At 44.4% G+C, this 6,000-nt stretch overlaps 1 non-coding gene across 1 annotated transcript; it reads right to left on the reverse strand.

Moving 5' to 3' along the window:
* Positions 1-3,053: 3,053 nt before the first annotated feature.
* LOC147919956 (small nucleolar RNA R71) lies at positions 3,054-3,160 on the reverse strand. Its single transcript, XR_015594356.1, has one exon. It is a non-coding gene; the product is annotated as a small nucleolar RNA R71 (small nucleolar RNA).
* Between the last annotated feature and the right edge of the window lie 2,840 nt (positions 3,161-6,000).

The following is a 6,000-nucleotide window of genomic DNA, read 5'->3' on the forward strand; positions in this document are numbered from 1 at the left end:
AAAGTTTGAGATGAAGTTTCTGATGAAGGGTAGAGATAGGACCAACTTCGGTTTGGAGTGTTCTTTGGGTAGACAGGGCGCTGCTCTTGTATGTATCAGTTGGTTTCAACCTTTAGCCTTCTCTTAAGCTCAACTCCTTTTCGTGAGAGAACCTTGTTCTGTATTGATAAAACCACGTGATGAGGAGACCATCTATGTCTCAAACCTTTACCCTAGCCAAATGAGTTCAATGACATTGTTTAGCTTGATTCACGGTTCTCTGTTAATGAATGTTAAAGGGGATGATTGATAGGATAGCATGTGTAGATTTGAAATAAAGTTCCTTCACCATGCATCATAGAACTAAAAACAAGGACCTTGATTCTAACTACTCTATTCAGCATGTTTTAGGTTCTGAGACCCCATCTTCACACCTCTCTTCCATACTCTGTTCTTGATAGTTTGCTTGAGGGCAAGCAAAGAATAAGTTTGGGGGAGTTGATATGTCTGTATTTTGCATCTCCTTAGCCTGTATTTGTCATGCCTTTAGCTAGGACAACTAGTTGTTTTGCATCATTTTAGAACCTCTTTCGTACATTTTGCATGTTTAGGAAGTTTCTGCATCATTCTTGCATACATTGCGCATTTCGGAGTTTTTCAGGTGTTTAGGAGACGTTGGAAGCGCACACAATCGAGCTGCTCCTCACTTACACAATCGAGCGCTCCTCACTTCCTAAACCGAGCCCTCCTCACTTCCTAAACCGAGCCATGCTCCTCACTCCCTCAACCGAGCCATGCTCCGCACTTCCTAAACCGAGCCCTCCTCAGTTCTACAATCGGGCTGCTCCTCACTTCTACAACCGAGCCATGCTCCTCACTTCCACATTCGAGCGCTCCTCACTTCTACAACCGAGCCATGCTCCTCACTTCCACATTCGGCTGCTCCTCACTTCTACAACCGAGCCATGCTCCTCACTTCTACAGTCGAGCCCTCCTCAGTTCTACAATCGGGCTACTCCTCGCTTCCACAATCGAGCCATCACTCGAGCCACCGGTCTAGGGATTCAGCTTTTGACGTCTTCATGAAAGTTGTAGAGAATTGAGTCATCTTTCCAATGCTGTTTATTTCAAGCCAATCGGAGGTGTGGTTCAGGAGTTATCATCGTTTTAGTGGATACGTATACACCCAGCTCGAGCCACTTTCACAGACCATGCTCGAGCCATTTTCACTCACACCACTGGAGCCACTCCTACTCATTCCACTCGACCTCACTCTAGGGAGAGACGACACACGACTCGACCGCACATGTCAGGAAGACGTTCCGTCTTATGCGCTTCAGGAGATTCCCAAATCGACGCTTCACCTTGTCGTTTTAAGTTTTAGGGATTTACATGTTTTTTACTATAAATACATTTTGTTAAATCTTGTTTTGGATATCTTAGTTTTTATCTCGTTTTGTTCTTAAGGTTTACCTAGCCTCCAAAAAACGTTCTGAGACTTGTATTTCCGATATCTTTGAGATTATTGAGATTTTGCATCTGATTCCTTTTACAAAGTTGTTCACCTTATTTTTATCCACCTAATGATGCTTGATTCAATGATTTATGTGTTTGCATGCTTGATGATGAATTTCGGATCTGAGTAGTGTAGTAGTTCTTGAGGATGGGATAGATTAGGTGGAGGATCTTAGGATGTAGAGTGTTTAAGCTTTGATTGTATGACTCCCTTCTGGACTAGAATTAGAAATACTAGTTTCTCTCTGATCAATTGGAACTAGGTTTTAGACATCTCCGCACCCAAAAGGTGTTCGATGAAATGTCTGACCAACTAGTGCCATAGACTTACGTTCCTAGCCTAAGAGATTAGTTGTCTAGGATGTTTGTTGACGTGAATGAACTTATTTTTCATGCCATGCTTGATCATGTTTCTCTAGCGAGAGCTAGGATTGGAAGTGGTTGAGTTTGAGTAGCTTTTGTCAAGAGATTGGATTAGCTAAGAAGTGATGCTCATTATTTAGGGATGGTTTGCTTGTGACATGTTAAACACGCTATAGACTAGGATACTCCACCGACATCAATTACTCCCATCCTTAGGACTTCTTTCTTTCTGATTTTTATTACATTCCCGGAACTGTTTCGTTTGTTCATGCTTAGAATCGTTCTCAGTTTCTCTCATTCTTGCTTGCTTCTTGTCATACATTTTCGTTTCTGTTTCTGTAATTCATTTCATTTTGTATTTTGACCATTCTAGGATTGTTAGAAAAAACTCTCTCTTGAATTGGCTTAACTTGTGATTGCTTGATTGCATCTTGAGTGACTAGCATCATCCCATTTGGATTGACACCTTAAGTATTACAACGCATAAGGTTAATTGAACCTACTAGGAGAAACAAAAATCTTAGTATCAATTTGGCGCCGTTGCCATTTGGGAATCGTTTTGTTACATTTAGGATTTCAAGTTTTGCAAGATTAAGTTCTGTTACACAATCAATCTGAGTACTAACTTGTTTTGGTTGTCTGCTTGTTTGTTTTGCATCTCAGATGCCTGTTGATTGCAACCTTGCATGCACACCAGATCAAGAGGGCATCAAAATCTCGTTCCTGTTATTGACGAAATCAATCGGTTGCAACGCCCACGACAGGCTCGTCAACCCACTGATCATCCCGCACAAGTCACTATGGCACAACAGCATGAACCACATCAGGGACCGCGAAACATTGGTGCTGGGGATGCCCCGAACACTCATACTCAGCGTGCTGGAATCGTCCCTCCCGCAGTGCCGAACAACAACTTTGAGATCAAAAGTGGTCTGATCACCATGATCCAAGGAAACAAGTTTCACGGGTTGCCTATGGAGGATCCACTCGACCACTTGGACGAGTTCGACCGTCTTTGTGGTCTCACCAAGATCAACGGCGTGAGTGAGGACGGTTACAAGTTGCACCTCTTCCCATTCTCCCTGGGAGACAAGGCTCATCAATGGGAGAAAAACCTTCCCAAGGGATCAATCACCACCTGGGATGGCTGCAAGAAGGCATTCCTGGCCAAGTTTTTCTCCAACTCTCGAACAGCACGTCTCAGGAATGAGATTTCCAGCTTCACTCAGAAGAGCTCAGAATCATTCTGTGAAGCATGGGAGCGTTTCAAGGGTTACCACAGCCAGTGCCCACACCATGGTTTCAGCAACGAGTCATTACTGAGTACTCTCTACCGTGGTGTCCTTCCCAAAATACGTATGCTGCTTGACACCGCTTCTAACGGTAACTTCCTGAACAAGGACGTTGATGAAGGTTGGCAACTGGTGGAGAATCTCGCTCAGTCCAACGGCAACTACAACGAGGATTATGACCGCACATTTCGCGGCAACGCTGGGTCTGAAGAGAAGTACAAGAAGGACCTCAAGAATGTAAATGAGAAGCTTGACCGTATCTTGCTGAGCCAGCAGAGGAGCGTCCACTTCGTCTCTGAGGACGAGCCTTTCCAAGTTCCAGATGGGGAGGGTGAGCAGAGTGAAGAGATCAGCTATGTTCAGAATCAGGGTGGCTACAACAAAGGTTACAACCCCTACAAGACGAATCCCAATTTGTCTTACCGAAGTACCAATGTTGCTAATCCACAAGATCAGGTGTACCCTCCTCAACAACAACAGCAAGGGCAACAAAAACCTTTTGTGCCTTACAATCCGGGATTCGTTCCAAAACAACAGTTCCAGCAGGGTTACCAAGCTCCCTCGGGACCACCGCCAGGATTCCGCCCTCAACCAGTTCAGCCTACACCAACTCCAGATCAAGAACTGAAGCAGATGATGCAACAAATTCTTCAGGGTCAAGCTAGCGGTTCCATGGATACTGCGAAGAAGTTCGCTGACCTAAGTCAGAGGATGGAATGTTCCTACAATGATCTGAACGTCAAATTTGAAACTCTGAATTCGAAGATAAGGTACATGGAGGGCCAATCGGCTTCTACTTCTGCACCAAAGCCTGGCCAATTCCCAGGTAAAGCTGTTCAGAACCCCAAGGAGTTTGCCAATGCCATTACGCTGAGAAGTGGGAAAACATTGCCTCCCAGGCAAGGAGTTCCAGACGTCACTGAGGACAGTGCGGAATTAGATGGGGAGGATTTTGGTCAGGATGACACTCAGATGGAGAACCCCGTCGAGGCAGTCAAAGATCCAATCGAGCCAGTGAAGCAATCCGAGCCTGAAGCTGTTAAGGAGCCTGCTGTTCCTGAAGACAGACCTGCGAGGTTCATCCCTCCACCGTACAAGCCTCCTCTACCATTTCCAGTGAGGTTTAAGAAGCAGCTTACTGAGAAGTACAAAGCCTTGTTCGAAAAGCAAGTCAAGGAGATTGAGTTGAGAATGCCATTGCTAGATGCATTCGCACTTGTTCCTCACTACCAGAAAATTCCTCAAGGACTTAGTGATGGAGAGATCAAAAGAAGTTCAAGGCATGGTGGTACTAAGTCTTGAGTGCAGTGCAATCATCCAGAAGAAGGTTGTACCCAAGAAGCTCAAAGATCCTGGATCATTCACTCTTCCCTGCTCCATTGGGCCCATGTCTTTTGAGAGGTGCTTATGTGATCTTGGCGCTTCAGTGAATCTGATGCCATTCTCTGTGGCTAAGAGGTTGGGTTTCACAAGGTTTAAGGGATGCGACATCTCCCTCATCCTTGCAGATAGATCAGTGAGACTTCCACATGGTATCTTAGAGGACTTACCTGTCAGGATCAGAGACGTGGAAGTACCAACTGACTTCGTGGTTCTGGAGATGGATGAAGAACCTAAAGATCCTCTGATTTTAGGAAGACCGTTCCTAGCGACTGCTGGAGCCATCATTGATGTCAGAAATGGCAAGATTGATCTTAATCTGGGCGATGACTTCATCATGAAGTTTGATATCAAGGATACTTTGAAGAAGCCAACAATAGGAGGACAAGTCTTCTATATTGAAGAGATGGATAAGTTGGCTGATGAGCTGTTGGAGGAACTAGCTGAGGAGGATCATCTCAAAACTGCTCTAACCAAGGATGGAGAAGAAGGGTTCCTGCATGGGGAGACCACTTGTTACAAGAATATGCTAGATTCCCACAGAGAAACGGATGGATCAGAGGAATTCGAGCAGCTATCTGACGCAAAGGAGGTACGTGCAGTTGAGACAGAGAGTTCAGAACGTGATATCTCCCACTCGACCGCGATCATTCCAGACTCCCGTGCTGACGACTGGTCGGAACTGAATGCTCCGAAGGTAGAACTCAAAACTCTCCCTTCCAGACTCAGGTACGTTTTTCTGGGAACCAATTCTACTTATCCTGTCATAGTGAATGCTAGGTTGAGTGATGATGAATTGGGGTTGCTAGTAACTGAGCTAAAAAAGTTTAGAAAGGCCATAGGTTATTCTTTAGATGATATCAAAGGAATCTCACCTAGTCTTTGCACACATAGGATGAATCTTGAAAATGAGTCTTATGCTAGTATTGAACCCCAAAGAAGATTGAACCCTAATCTGAAAGAAGTAGTAAAGAAAGAAATCCTAAAACTGCTTGATGCTGGAGTTATCTATCCTATCTCTGATAGTACTTGGGTATCTCCAGTGCACTGTGTACCTAAGAAGGGAGGCATAACTGTGATCAAAAACGACAAAAATGAGTTAATCCCAACTAGAACCATCACAGGACATAGGATGTGTATAGATTATAGGAAGTTGAATGCTGTATCTAGGAAAGATCATTTTCCTTTGCCTTTCATTGATCAAATGTTGGAAAGACTAGCTAGTCATCCCTATTATTGTTTCCTTGATGGGTATAGTGGATTCTTCCAAATCCCTATTCACCCAAATGATCAGGAAAAGACAACCTTTACTTGTCCCTATGGCACTTTTGCCTACAGACGCATGCCATTTGGTTTGTGCAATGCTCCCGCCACCTTTCAGAGGTGCATGACTTCAATTTTCTCGGATTTAATTGAGGAGTCAGTGGAAGTGTTTATGGACGACTTCTCTGTATACGGTTCCACTTTCTCC

This window comes from Camelina sativa, chromosome 20, assembly GCF_030686135.1.
Source record: "Camelina sativa cultivar CO46 ecotype springtype chromosome 20, ASM3068613v1".
NCBI classification, from domain to species: domain Eukaryota; kingdom Viridiplantae; phylum Streptophyta; class Magnoliopsida; order Brassicales; family Brassicaceae; genus Camelina; species Camelina sativa.